Genomic DNA, 16605 nt, shown 5'->3' on the forward strand with positions numbered 1-16605 from the left:
ATTACATTTAACATATTTATACTATCTAAGTTGTCTGTAATAAATTGCATTGAACACTTTTTAGTACTTAAAAAGTTCTCTGAATTCGTTTTCATTTAAGGATTCGTTTTCACTTAAGGAAAATATCAACATTTGTTTAACATATTTAGGTAATTCAAAGAAGTCTTTATAACTATTTCCTGTGGTAAGTTCTTTAAATGCTAGAAACTGAAGTGATTTTGGAGAGTTAATGTTGTTTGATGACTATTTAGTAGAATAGATTTTTTATTTAAGAAAAATAATTTGCTAAATTCATATTATTCTCATTCATTCCTTCTAAAACTTCAAAAATATACTCTTTCGCTGATGAAAAATCTCGATTTCTTCCGGAATAATCTTTGTAATCATAGACAAAATATCCTAAATAGTTGTACAATAGAATGAAATTATTATCTATTTATCTCTGTTGTAGAAATGTAAACATAAACATTTGTGCTGAAAAATGTAATATCTCGGTAGACTTAGTTTCCATAATCTCCATTTATAAAAAAATCTTTTTTTTTGTTTAAACGGAAGAGTATAATGCCAACCTGTTACAAGTGTTATAATAGAGGAGAAATTATTGATAAAAAATATTTAGTTTGTAGAGATTGTAATTTAATTTTGTACGAAAGACCTAAACCTAAGAAATTTCGAAATAAACTAACACATTTTGAATAATCTGCTTACAAAATTGCAATATGGAGGTAAAAAACAAACAAAATTTATTACAGAATTTAGAAAACAGAATAAAAATTTTTACTTATCTCTTATAACCGTTGAAAAAATTATTTTCCTTTTCAAAGAATACATTAGATTTGTGGGTATCGATACACACGTTTTATTATGAAAAGATATTACCTGTATTTTTTCATTATCTGGATGTTGAATTTGTCTAACGATTTTAAGCCAGAAATCCTCGATGATTTTAATAGTAACATTTGGAGAAAGTAAATGAAGAACCTCGTCAAACAATGAAGATGTTGGCAATTCCCTCGACTTCTCGAGTGATTGTTTAGCAAATTTCATTTTTTCCGTCTTTAAATTTTTTCCTATTTAAATGGAGTTCTTGAAGGAGTTAAATGATATTGGAGAATGTAAGTTCAAAGAGTATAAGAAGTTAAATGAATTGGAAGAAAATAAGAAATACAAAATTTTGAATTTGGAGAAAATGAAGGATAAATTCGGGTTTACAATAATTGCCGAGTTGGAAGATTATAAAGTACACTTACCGAACAGACTTTTGACTGTTTTGGATGAAAAAAAGATTAAAGAATTGAATAAACATGATAAAATTACACTTGGTTGTTACTGGAAAGAAGACTATTAAAGATAAAGACTGTGTTACCGTCAATTTTGTAGAATAACAGATTTTTCGTTTATTCGTAGCAAATTTTGACAACATTTCCAATATATTTTACATTAAAACAGCTTAAGAAAGTAGAAGCAAAACAGCTATAGATCCGGTTATTTTTCATTCATGGTTTACAGATTCGTTTATTGTCCTTTAAAACAGTATTTTCCATTGATTTACTGTTGGCTCCGAAAGTGGTCTAGAATCGGCAGGTCTATACAGGGTGATTCATGAAGTTCTCCCCCCACTTCTACAGCACATTTTACTAGTAAAAATAATGAAAAAATGTTATATAAACATAGGTCCGAAAACGTTTCGTTAGCGAGTTACAGCTAGCGAAAGATTTCGCCTGAATTCCTGGGTAAAGAGTAAAATAAAGCCATACTGAACTTTTGGAAAGGTTAATTAAGTAAGAAATATCGTGGATTCTTATGTATTTTTACCTGATAAAGCTAATAAAATAGGTTTCAGAACTGTACCTGTAGTAGTTTTTGAGGGAATTCAGGGTTAAATACAAAAACATTGGGGCACGAAACAATGTTTTTTTAAGTTTGATGTACAATAACTTTGTTAAATTGGTAATAAATACATAAAATCAACAAACATTAATTGTAGAGAATTTAATTCTGAGAAAATTGATATAATCAAAGTCTAAAATAAAAACAGAAATACGTACCAAACAATCGATTTTATTCAGTATAATACATTACTAGTTTTAAGCAAAATTAATCAGGTTGGGCCAACCGTACGCACCTTTTTATAATAGATGTTCGAAAATGAGGCCATCATTATCAATACATTTTGCAGCACGTTTGTGTATTGCTTTTGTTGCGTTTCTTAATTTTTCAGGACTTCCCTGTATCTGCACAGCCGAATCCATAATACGGGCAATTAATTCATCACGAGAATTCACTTTTGTCTTGTATACAATGTCTTTCATCCATCCCCAGATGCAATAATCCAATGGAGATAGATCTGGTGATCTTGGTGGCCAAGGGTGAGGCCCTGCACGACCAATCCAGTGTCCAGGAAATTGATGATTTAAGTAAGCAGAAACGGCACGTGAAAAGTGGGGAGGTTGCTCCGTCATGCTGGAAGTACAAATTTTGTCTGAGATATAAAGGAACATTCTCTAACAGCTGCGGCAAGTCTTCTTGAAGGAAATGCAGATAGAACTCAGCATTTAGGCGTCCAGGTAATATGAAAGGTCCAATCAGCCGATTGTGCAAAAGGCCACACCAGACATTGACGCTAAATCGGTGTTGAAAGTTCTGTTCCACTACCTCATGTGGATTTTCTTCTGCCCATGAGTGTTCATTGTGCAAGTTATTGACACCATCCCGAGTGAATTGTGCCTCATCCGTAAACAAAATACGCTTGTAGAGTTGATTATTAATATTCAAAAAGTTGCAAAACTCCAAGCGAAGCGGACCATCCCCTAGCTGTAGATGTTGAACCTTTTGTTTATGAAACGGATAAAATTTGTTTCGATTAAGTGACCTCCCACACCGTTGACTGCGAAACTCCTATCCGCCTAGAAATACGTCATGTACTTACACCTGGACTGCGATGAACAGCATTAATAACAATATCATCATCAAGTTGGACAGCTCGTTCATAATTGGTTCTAGTACTTGGTAGTGATCCTGTTTCCCGAGGAGTACGAAAAGTTCCTGAAATTGTTTTGGTATCTGGAATCCTCCTATTAGGGTAACGTAGTTCATATTCTTCTACAGCAGCTCTAGCATTACCATTACAGTAACCCAAAATAAAAACCATATCAGCGTATTCCTCTGATGTAAATAAGTAAGGCATTTTTTCGCTGAATTAACAATCGAATTATAACTCACAGGAAAAATTGCATTTAATAACACGATTCACAGAACCCGATCTCCTGCTGTAGCTTGCAAAAACACCACTAATACACAGTTCTAAACGTAACAGTACAGAATACCATTGTTGATCAGCTGTTATTCGTGCGTTACCAACTTAGAAATTAATAAAACAAAAAACTGCATTTCGATGATTAGTAAACAATAATAGGAAAATATTTGCTTCATTTATTTTCGAACATTTGATGTAAATTTTTATTAAAAAAAAATACAACGTAATAAAACATGATATTTTTATTTACAAACAAATTTATTTAACAGTTAATCTTGTTTTCTCAATTTATCTCATCATTAAGGAACAAACATTTTGTATTTGTTTTATTTTAACTAAATACCGTACGGTATTTCTTTACAGCTAGTAATGTATTATACTGAATAAAAATCGATTTTTTTGGTACTTATTTCTGTTTTATTTTAGACTTTGATTATATCAATTTTCTCAGAATTAAATTCTCTACAATTAATGTTTGTTAATTTTATGTATTTATTACCAATTTAACAAAAGTTATTGTACATCAAACTTAAAAAAACATTGTTTCGTGCCCCAATTTTTTGCATTTAACCCTGAATCCCTCAAAAACTACTACAGGTACAGTTCTGAAACCTATTTTATTAGCTTTATCAGGTAAAAAATACATAAGAATCCAAGATATTTCTTACTTAATTAACCTTTCCAAAAGTTCAGTATGGCTTTATTTTACTCTTTACCCAGGAATTTCAGGCGAAATCTTTCGCTAGCTGTAACTCGCTAACGAAGCGTTTTCGGACCTATGTTTATATAACATTTTTTCATTATTTTTACTAGTACAATGTGCTGTAGAAGTGGGGGGAGAACTTCATGAATCACCCTGTATATACTTATATATATATATATATATATATATATATATATAATATATATATATATAATATATATATATATATCAATTGCAGACATAATCCGCAACATGTGTGATGAATCCTGCATCAGAACAACGCAACATGCACAGTCGAGCGAATGTAACCCAAGTCTCCGTACAGTATGTAGACGTAATGCCGCATGCACCATATTCAAACCTGTCACAGGTGCTTCTCGGATGCCATTTTCAATTACACAGTGAATCTTACTATTACATTATTGTAGTGTACTAAACAGATTGTGAGACAAGAACTTTAGTAAATGCTATAAAAGTGGGTAAGCCATTTAGAATCACTGTTTGGAAACAGAATGAGAGTACTTTGTAATTGCAATAAAAAATGTGCACATTTTTCGAGTTATTTCTGTAGTCCCGTTACTTTTTGATACACCCTCTTAGTGACAGTTGTATTTTTCATTGTTTTTAAAAACACTTATGGAGCAGAGAAATCTGAATAAGCGAGCTGTCATCCATAAACTAAAGACTTAACGTGTTTTTTTACCCAAGGGGAATATTTAAATGATGAAATTAAACACTTTCGCCAATAAAAACTCATTTTAATATATCACCACATTTCCTTTTGACGTTTCTTATTTTTCAAAACCGTCATAAAATCGTTTTTGTTGGTCATCATAAATTTTTCACCTGGTGAGTAAATAATCTGCATTATGTTCATGTTACCTCATCTTATATCGGCTATATTATCTCTTGATTATAAAGCAATTCTAACTAACCGACCCAAGGGTAAGGCTATGACGTCATCTCGGAGGCTAATCCATATTCAACACTCTCTGTGGCCGGTTCTCACTCCACCCCTGTCAATCTAAGCAACTAACTTGTTCTCGTATCCATATTTTTACTTTGCTTCAATGAATTAGCCAATATACGTATCATGTAACATGTTTTGAAAATAATGAATAAACAGCGGCAGGAGTTAATCAGTTGTTAAATATGAAACAATCTACGTTATTATGACAGACCAATTTCTACTTCAAATATCATGTAACATGTTTTGAAAATAATGAATAAAAGCGGCAGGATTTAATCAGTTATTAAATATGAAACAATCTAGGTTATTATGGCAAACCAAATTCTACTTCAAATATCATGTAACATGTTTTGAAAATAATGAATAAAAGCTGCAGGAGGTAATCAGTTGTTAAATATGAAACAATCTAGGTTATTATGACAAACCAATTTCTACTTCAAATATCATGTAACATGTTTTGAAACTAATGAATAAAAAGCGGCAAGAGGTAATCAGTTGTTAAATATGAAAACAATCTAGGTTATTATGACAAACATATTTCTACTTCAAATATCATGTAACATGTTTTGAAACTAATGAATAAAAAGCGGCAAGAATTAATCAGTTGTTAAATATGAAACAATCTAGGTTATTATGACAAACATATTTCTACTTCAAATATCATGTAACATGTTTTGAAACTAATGAATAAAAAAGCGGCAAGAGGTACTCAGTTGTTAAACATGAAACAATCTAGGTTATTATGACAAACCAATTTCTACTTGAACTAGCTAAAAAAAGAACAGTTTTGTTCGGATAATACCCTTACTTAAGGATAGGAAAGGTGGGTACAACATAGGCACAATGGGTACGTGAAAGAAGAGAAAATACAGTTCCTTATCACAAAACTCCTGGTTGTTCCATTTGAGACCACAGTTCACTAGTTCCAAGTTCACGAGCATCACAGAGTATTCTTGAGTGTAGATCCATTTTACCTTCGACTCAGACCATCATCTCAAACTTTACACTTGACAGGCTTAACTCCTAGAATATGGAGCCCATGTCCGTTTGAAGAGACTCAAAGAGGAAACTGCAGTGAAATGGAGCCAAACTCAACAATTGCGTTGAATCAACCGTTCCCAGCAAAGCTAAATTATAATATAATGTATTATATTATGTGGAACCCTTATTGTTTTGCTGCATCTCAAGGAGAAATATAAAAAACAAAAAAAATAATAGGATAAAATCAGAGGAGATTACTAACTAATAATAATAGTATACACGATCTCGGTATATCAACCCTACGCTACATGGCGTAAGCTTTCGTAGCCAATTAAAGGCATAAATCGAAATGTATGGTAGTGAATATAAGCCAAAATGGAAGTTACTTATGGCTTACAGCGTATTTCAAAATATATAAATAAATTACGATAGTTGATACTTAACCATCAATTGCAGATTTTTTTTAAACGTTATTTACTTCACTTATGAATAGAAAGTGGGATACTATAGAATATGAAGTCTATATCATAAACTATCAACACATATCCAAATATAATTTACTATCATCCGCTTATCCCCCTTATCCTCCAACCTCCTTCACCAAAGGGAAAATGAATATTCCCTATACATCCCTTTACACTTTTTAAAAATTTTAATTTACCTTCTATTTTTTTATCTTTACAATTGAATATAAGTGATAAACACGACTGATATACAGTCTTGTTAGAAAACCAATGGTAATATGCTGTAATTTTCTTTTAATCCAGTAACAAGTTTTAATCATATAAAAAGTTAGGAGACGTTTAAGCTAATCTCTAATCTCAGCTCTAAGTAAGCAGCGCTAGACAGGTTGTTAGGACGGGAGTGTGGTTAGTTAAGCTCTCTCAAGCACAAGTACTTGTACACCACAGAGTTGTGGTAAACCTCTGTACAGGAGCCTCGTCCTCTTGTGGCGTGCATTGTGTGCCTTTGTGTCTTCGTTGTGTTCGCAGTTTCATCATACTTGGTGAAGATCAAAGTGTTGTGTTTGTAGTCATTAGTGTGCACTACGTATAACTTATATCCAGACACGTTAGATATTATATTTAATATCTAAATAACAAATTATATATTAAATATAATATATTCAGTTATTAATTTGTCTAACAGGGTGTATTCTCCCAACACACAATTAGAAGGAGAGAATATATTTGATGCAACTTGTTAAATGGACCAAATCAATTCTCCGACCTTTATCTTTCTTTGCCTTATTCAATGGGTAGTACACGAATAACTAAAAACTGATGCATATTATGAAATAAAAGTCTTGAAAACCCCACCAAAATAACTGTAACAACAATAATCACAAATGGTAAACCTCTGTACAGGAGCCTCGTCCTCTTGTGGCGTGCATTGTGTGCCTTTGTGTCTTCGTTGTGTTCGCAGTTTCATCATAATTGGTGGAGATCAAAGTGTTGTGTTTGTAGTCATTAGTGTGCACTATGTATAAATTATATCCAGACACAGAGAGCCCATTAAAAAGCTGTACCTCTAATGTATAATGTGCCTCTTATGTATAATGTATGTGTATGAGGTTGTTGTTATAAAAATAACAATATTGTAAATGAAGAAAAATTTTACAATGGTCTTTTGAGTAATCGTGATGGCAACGATAGAATTGTAGAATAAACCAATTTTATTTCTAAAAAAACAGATTATATGATAATTTAGCATGTGACAAGTACCTAGGCGATGCCTTTTAAGCAACCTTTGGTGGTGGTGTGAAGTTCTGCTACCTTTTATTATTTACGTGTAGTGTTTAATTTATTTTAACTCTTAATACTAGTAATCATCTTATCCAGTTATGTTAATAGTTGTGTTCCGTAATAAAACTTGTTCATTAATTCTCTCTAGTAGTTTTTTTCCAGATTAGTAAAAGAAACAAACAACAAATCAAAACAAACAAATTAAAAATTAATTTGGTTTTGTGTTGTATTTTTAAAACAAATTAAAATCTCTTCCAAGAGAAAGGTGGTAAATAAAAACTATATTTTATTAAAACCACGCCGCTCCTTACCCCATTATCCATTCAACTCTCTGAATTCATTAAGATGCATCCTGATATCATTTTGTTATGCAGACTAACTTTGCTATGGATATTATTTTTTAACTAATCAAAATTAGACATTATGTGCATGTAAAACATTCTTTAGTAATAGTGATAGTACAGTTTATACGTTTATATTCTTATGAAAGCTATCCTCTCAAGAATCTTTACATCTATGATGAATTCCCCTGTGCTAGCGTATGGAAGCTCACGGATAGCTTCTTTGAAAGCTTACACGGTATGTGAGATTTCCCCTTCTTCGGACTCTTTCCAAATGATTTCGCTGTGTCTAGTATGATCAGGAATGTGTTTATTTTAACTCTTAATACTAGTAAGCATCTTATCCAGTTATGTTAATAGTTGTGTTCCATAATGTAACTTGTTCGTTAATTATTTCCATTCTCATGGTCCTTAGGAAATGTCACTTCATAAATACATATGTCTTATGGGAGAGTCATTATTTACCCAGGGTTAATTGAATACATATCATTTTGATACTAAATTAGTCAAATCTATAATGGATTTTTTTTGTACAAAGATAATATTATGTCTGTGCAAGTTGTATTTATAAGTTTAAACTTTAAAATCAAATCACTATAGGATCTGGGCTAAACTTTCTTACACAGAATGGCCAAACCAGATTTGGTGTGATTCAATCTATTCCACACATCCATTCCAGGTGTGGTAAATATTATTGTCCAAGTACCGAGGATTCATCCTCTAAGTGTAAAGGCGATCAATAAAACGACGTATAACTTCTACGCTAACAAACTTTCATTCACTGACAGATGAAAATAATTTTGGGACGATGACTCAGAATGAAGAGGTGAATCAAGATAATCAGCATTAAATCTGTCACACATTTTTACGTTCACCAGTATTTTCTTGGAACACAGCTAGTAGCCAAGCAGCGCTTGATGTATCTCAAGATATAAGTGTGCCAGATATAGTGAAGAACTGCTTTAGTCACCACATTTGTTTCCACCCCCGTGACTTGCAGGTGGCATTAGGTTTCTGGGGGTTCCACAAATTTGGCCCTTTCGCCATAAGATGTTTAATAACCTTCTCCATTTAATTAAACGCCTTCACATATTTATCCAAAGTTTTATCAAAGTCCAAAGAGCCACAAGATACTTGTGACTATCCCCAGAAGGGGTCACTTCTGGCTGGTTTATACTTTCCAACTTTACCTACATTTGGGTACAGCAAAAACCGATGTGTTACTTAAATCTGGCAACTCCATTGATTCCAAGGAGCGACACATTACTAACCGCACATGTCGAGATATTAGGGTGCAAGGGTTAAATTTATAGGTCTAGTCTACTGCAGAAGATGACTGTTGGAGTTAGTGGGGCTGTTAGGGATAGACTGCCTGTTTTGATTGGAGAGGGTAGTGCAGAACTGGTCTCCCATTCTTCGAAAAAATCATGACTGATTTATGACAAAACTCTTCCTCATGGACTTTGACAGGAGGCGGGCCCTACCTTCAACCTCACCCATCCAGAATATTCTGAAAGCAGCACAAAGGTCCTTTTAGGACTGAGTTCAATTATTCAGCGTCTTGTAATAAGAGAGCAAATAAAAGAAAATTGTGAAGAAAATAGTGTTTCCAGTGCTATTTTACGTGTGGCATTTTAAATTTGAAAATATTTGTTAACTATAATCAGCTGATATTTACAAACATAGTAGGTGTTTAATTAAATCCTCTAGTTTACTAATGCGTCTATTATAATTTTCACTCCTTTCTGCAGCAATCTCAAACCAATTAATACGTGAGTAATTGATTAAAAACAGTAATACCAAGGAAACAGGATTTTTCCGGACATTTGCCATTGTTCAGTGAAACAAGAAATCAGTAACACTACGTTTCGAGATCTGCAATATAATCTATTCTTCAGGTAAAGAACTAACCTAATACATAATTACAAACTAGGTTAAAATAAACAAATCATACCAAAGCGTTGTGGCACGCCTCTCAGGAATCACAACCACCATGTTGTTTGTCAACTTCACTAACTCTAAAAACATGCACTTTATAAAAAACTATACACATCACTAATCATTAAAACTGAACTACAAAATACAGGTCACGATACGTCTGCATTCGTCTACTAACCACCTACGACATAGGTGCAGATCTCGAAACATAGTGTTTACTGATTTCTTGTTTCACTGAACGTTGGCAAATGTCCGGAAAAATCCTGTTTCCTTCACAATCCTTCCATCGTAAAAAATAACCTACAAACAAAGAAGTAATATCAAGTTAAATTAAAGTTAAACAAGTCTAAATTTCATAATTCGGTAGCAAATGTGTTTCAGTAACTCTGGAACGACACATAGAGAGGAAAGTGTAAATGGCATATTTCCCCGCACAACGAGTACTTAAAACAGTGTGTAATTAAAACAAAGGAGCGCACCTGAGGGGTTCTACTCTGTGTGGGAAACAGACAGCGTAGGTTGGGGAGTGGGTGTGGACATTTCCCCGCAGAATACCTCACAAACTCGCATTTATTATAAAATTAAAACTACCTGTGACAATTAAATAAAACTTGGAATTATAACGTGAAACTACAATGGAAGAAAAAGTTTCATATACATTTTTTTTATCTCTCAATACCACTGGGAGCCTATTACACAGTACCTAGGATAACAGGATTTTGGATTTGGCATCGTTGTATAATAAAATAGAACACTTCATTTCCGTGGTTTGAATCCATCCTTTTCTCCAGGTATCAAAAATACTGGATACCTGCACTTAACAGGTTTTTGTAAAGACGGAAGATTCTAATCCTTGAAACGTAATGTATTGTTTTCGGTAACACACAACGATTGCGAAGGTCCGAAATCCTGGTGTCCTTTCAAATCATCTATCGTCAGTATCGAAAGAAAAGAGAGGATCTAGGATAAGTTACTTCCAAATGGCATTTTCACATGTACTGACAGCTTAGTCATAATACAGGGTATCCGAAAAAAAGTGCCGGAATTTTGAACGGCCGATACTTAAATACTGTTCAAGATAATTAAACGATTTTAATATCAAATTGAAGAAGAAATAACTAAGAGTAGTTTACTGAGTAGTATTAGATGAAATGTAGACTTTGGCATGCGCAGAACAGCTGCGCGGTGGTAGTCCACTATTGTAACTGACACTCCTGGCGCCACTCGCAAGTGTGTTTAGTGGTACGTGGAATTGAATTCGATTGTTAGTGTGCAGCATCGTTTTCGATATACGTATTGAGGTCAAAATTAGCCAAATGGTAATCCAATCCGTTGGTGGTTTAACCAGTTTCATGACACAGAACGTGTGTTGAAAGGACATTCAACTTGTATTTTTGTATGCATGAAGTCTCAATGTTGTATCAATAACGTCGTGGACTGTCGATTTTGGTATGTTCAACTGGAGAACTCGTTGGACAATCAAAATTTTCGGGCTTCTGATACTAAATTGTCGAATTTCTTCGGATTTTTGACCGACCAGTTAACTGTTGAACTGGATAAACCATTGATAAATAATAAAACTTAGTCATTTCAACTTCGATTTGCCTTTTAAATCGTTTAGTGATCTTGAATAGTTTTTAAGTAACAGCCGTTCAAAACTCCGGCATTCTTTTTCGGATTCTCTGTATTATTATGTTGCGTTCATACTGAGTTAGTTTACTGTCATTGCACGTGATGTGGCATTGAGTATCAGTGAATATTTAGACGTTGGACTTATGGGTAACCATGATGATGACGTCATAGAGAATCAAAATAAATAAATTAATAAACAAACTCAGTACTTTCATAAGAGATTTTAAAAATGTTACATTTTAATGTATGTAACCTAACTATCCCAACATATTCATCATTTTATCGTGGCATTGTGCAGACTTCTATTATTTATACACTAATATGATAAACAAAAAGCTAACAAGATACTTTGAAAAATATTTCATCTGTAGACTTTTTGTAGAAGTTTACATCAGTTTTCATTTCTACTTAAACAAGAACGAATTCTGTGATGGTGAATGTCCACGCAATTCTGATCGTGATTCAATCATGTCACTGAATGGGCTGACGCAATTTCTCTGTTTGCTGTGGCATGTAAAATTGTTGTTTCCACACGATTGTCTCTCATTTCAACTGTCAACAATGAAATAAGCTATGCGGCATATAGACTTGAAATTTTGCATTGAAGAACTGCGAAGCCTGTTACGCGACACGTTTACGGCGTACTCGTAATGATTCATTAACAGTAAGCTTATTGTTGAGTGATTAGCACCTTTAATTGAGTTAGTGATAGAGGACATAGACCAGTCATATGGGCAACGTTTCATGTTGTACGAGTATTAGTTCAGTTCATTTTGAGAACCGACGTTAGAGATACGCCTTCCATGTAGAAGAAGAAGATAAAGTGCTTTATTTATACAATAAACAAAATCAAAATTTACAAGCCTTTATAGGAACTAGCTATAGCTCTCTGAAAGTAAATAATTACTTATTTCAGACCAAAGTAAGGAACAAATATTAAGTACTGAATACAATGCTCATTTCGACCGTCTGTCTGGTTGACGCTTCAGCACACTTCTTATAACTAAAATGAATATAAAAAATGCAATTAACAAAAACTATAGTAATTTTAACTTTGACGATTCGAATAAGCTTTAAAATATTACTTGCAACCAGAAAAAAGAAAAAGGAAATGTAATATTTTGTAAGTTTAATAGACTATACCCATATACATTACATATGTATGCATACACACATTTAATTACATAATTTTTGTTTTGAGCTCCTTAATACTTTTATCTCAAAGTTTTTCATTTATATTTTATTACTTAAAACTTAAATTCATAGAATAAATCCCATTGCATTTTCCACGCATCTCTCATTTATTTTCCAAATTGAAGCCAATCCTTTCCATCAAGGTTGTAAAAAAATTATTTTTTGGATAGTATGTTACTCAATCAAACAATTTTCTCCGAATCGTTACCTGAATAGGAAAAATACCCACAAAGTGAATTTTGTCTCATATTCATTCCGGTTACAGAGAGAAAAAACGTGACTTATCAGAAAAAACCAAAGTTTGTAATTCAAACCAGCCAGGCATTCCCGGGCCTTAATTGCCGAAGACATAATATTTACGTCATAACAATCTTCCAGGATCTCCATCTCCAAGGTCGAGTTTAATTGTTAAATAATGTGGATGATAGACAGACGTACACGCACGTACACCTTCCATGATATTCACAAGCTTTCTAGAAAAACCCTCTCGGGTAATGGTTAGTGAAGTGTTACGCCGAGAGCCAGCGCTAGTGTCGCGATCGTCCTCTCCATTCCTCTTCCACAGTCAGCAGCGTTGCACTTGTCAAGCGGACTAAAGTTACGATTCTTACAGAGCCGAAAAGAGGCATCAACTCTTCACTTGTTACCTTGTAAACGGAGCGAGTAATAAAAACGATAAGTTCACTTTACGGTGTGCCACAGCACCGCCTGCCACAACTACAGAGAGCGTCCGATTAAACAATGCAAACTCTACTACGGTACCGAAAATAGCTTAAACCAAATGTAGATTATTACGATTTGAAACAGATGCTTTTTGACTGAATCAGAGTTTTCAGACAAAGCGTATTTTGTCTGCATCGACATAAAAAAGCTAATGCTTACTACTGCACCTGCAATAATTTGGGCCGGAAATACATAGATAACAATTGCCGAAGTAGACAGTTTTGGGATGAAAAATACTTTTCAGGCTATGTATATATTTTCTTGATGGGCAATACATGCGCTAATATATTTTCTTGATTTGGGGGCAACAATACAAATGCTAGTGCTAAAGAGCCAAAAGTAGAAATGCAAATGCTATTTTTTGACTAAAGAAGTCTTCGCAGACCGAGTATGTATATATTTTTATTATGGCATCAAAGGATAAATTTTACTATGGCTTTTAAAATATAATAAATTCGACCTAGAAATGATTCTTTGCGTGCAAAACCTGAATTAAGGACTAGTGCCAATTGTGTGTAACTTTTTAAACCTTAAAAATGAACTGTGAAACAATATTTACTTTAAACACGTCTACTTACGATTTCAAATTATTATAAAAAATTATAATATTTAACGTATTATTATAAAACTATTATTAAAACATTATTACATTTTTAGTTCTGTTACTGGATTTTTTTCAGGTAGGCTACTCATTCCAATATTATGAAATTCTGCAAAGAAAATTTTTTCATTGCATTGGTTATTAATACAAACTGTGTCACCCTCAGATTCCAGGACCTCATTCTTAAACTCGATTATTCTGAAGAGATCAGGAGATTGGAATATCTTCTAGGGACCATAACCTATTATTCTGCTGAATCTGTTAAATATGAAATCGCTTGGAAAGCCGTGGGTAACTGTTAGTATCTTATAAACCTTAAAGTTTAAAAGAAATAAAGGGAAAATAATGATTTTATATTTGTTAATTGATTAATTAAACTCAATCATGCATACAATCAACCACAGCACAAGCAGTCTCGTAGCCTCAGACGATTAAATATTTGGTTAACTCCTGAGAGCTGTTTACCGACTTCCTACTTTGTCGATAGTAAGGAACGCCTCAGGGTGCAGTCCTGATTGCCTCGGTTTATATTTCCCAGAAGATCTGTGAAACCATTTTCGAATATACCTCCGATTTCCCACCTTGTTATATATGTCAAAATCATATTTAAATAAATACTTTTATGGTTTCTTTTGTAGATAATATTGAGTAGTTTAATTAACAGTGTGCCTCTGCTAAACAAAAACAATGGATATAAATAAATCAAGTTTTTTATTTACCTTTGTAAAACGTTTGTTCAAAGGCAGCCTTGTTGTCGAAAGTCATATAAAATAAAACTTTTTTGTGAATTTGAATAAAGTTATATTTATAAATCTCTTATAAATATAAATATATATTTGAATGTTTGTCTATATGTCCTTTATATAATCGTAAACTATGTGACCGATCATTATGAAAATTTTAATGTATATGTATTTTTCACTTAGAAGGTCTATATGCTATGCCCATTGATGTACCTAACACGCCACCAGGCGGCGCGCGGCGCTGCGAAAGATAATAGTTTTCAAAGCACCTGCACATTATAAACTGCAATTACAGGACAGCTACGTATACGAGCCAACCTCGTATAATCAGCCACACACTGTTTGAAGGCGCTAAGTTATGATGTATATTTAACTTTAAAATAAAATTCTGGTTGAACTTAAAGCTTGAATATTAGATCACTTAACATCAAAGAACGTGTACGTGTACAATACACATTTGACACATTTTCTCCACAAGTGCTCACACATGGGCAAAGCTTACGAAAAGCGTGTGAAGCAGCGGGAAACAGCTAGTAGAATAAAAACTAAAGTTCCATGTTAAAGATTAACAACAATGGATTGTATTTTGAATTTATTTCTCTGTATATTTATTAAGAATATTTCCAAATGCATGAAAAGGAAATTAACATGTGATTTACAAAATATAATATGAATAATTTGAAAGCATAATAGGATTTTGAACAGTTTCCATGGCTACATGTTACAAAAAAGCAAATATAACTCGTCAGTGGTGTAAAAAACCTCTAAGGCATTAAAAAACTATATAATTTGGCAAAGTAATGCCACTCAAACTTAAAATAATTAAGTCCAGACTGATATAATAAAGACCCGTACTGACGAAAGTAACGTGACGGCTGCTAACTTTGAGAGGAAGTCCATTGCCACATATTTTATTTTTTTTATGTCTTAGGGTCTTTTTTACACCTGATGAAGAGCCTAGATTCCAATCCTCGAGATGTTGTGTTATAATTTGTGTGTAACATATAACGATGTCAAATATCCGAGATCCTGTTATCCTTTCAAAACTTCCATCGGTAATAAAAAACTTTAACCAGAGAACAAATGTTGTATACGAACAAAATGGTTTACTACAAATCAGTCATAAAAATAAATACACCATAACATAAAAATACAAATACGCGTGAAGGAGGTGAATTAAAGCAAACAACACTCGAATATACACAGTAAATGTGTACCCGTGTGTTTCAGGTGAACCAGAATGTGCTGTAAAGCCACAAGTTGCACGCCCCAACTGCCGACTGGAGTACTCTTACATGCACAATGTCGTAGAAGGAAACTGTAGTCATTGTTCGGTAAGTAACATGAACATCACGATCTCTGTTAGAGTGGGGAGTTCTAGTGAGAACTTCTGTAAGAGCCGTACTGCACAGAAACATTGTCAAAGGATGTATTATGTACTTTATATTCGTTAGATATTTCCCTCAGAGTAAATTCGTCTTTAAATCATTAATTTCAATCAATGACATCATCAAATTACATCGGTAATTCGTTCAAGGCCATAGATTGTTCTACTAGTCTATGGCTTAGTTTAATTGATTAGTTAAGGTGATGTTGGATTGCCCTCAATCAGATTGTTCTATACTCATTGGCACAATGTCGGAATTAATTGATAACGTCCAAGCTTTTCGGTTGACACCGCTTTGAAAATTGCTTGCATAGTTAAAGTCTTCCAAAATTTTGGTTTCACCGACATCTTGTTGAACATCTGTTGATTGAAGATGTTTCTGCGTAGAATG

General features: G+C 33.3%; 1 protein-coding gene across 1 annotated transcript in view; it reads left to right on the forward strand.

Moving 5' to 3' along the window:
* LOC124368332 (G-protein coupled receptor 161-like) overlaps positions 1-16605 on the forward strand; it is a 221522-nt gene that overhangs the window by 154889 nt on the left and 50028 nt on the right. The window contains exon 3 of the mRNA XM_046825607.1: positions 16058-16161. The gene's annotated coding sequence lies outside the window, so the exon portion shown is untranslated. The remainder of the gene's footprint in view (positions 1-16057; positions 16162-16605) is intronic.

Source organism: Homalodisca vitripennis, chromosome 8, assembly GCF_021130785.1.
Source record: "Homalodisca vitripennis isolate AUS2020 chromosome 8, UT_GWSS_2.1, whole genome shotgun sequence".
Taxonomy (NCBI): domain Eukaryota; kingdom Metazoa; phylum Arthropoda; class Insecta; order Hemiptera; family Cicadellidae; genus Homalodisca; species Homalodisca vitripennis.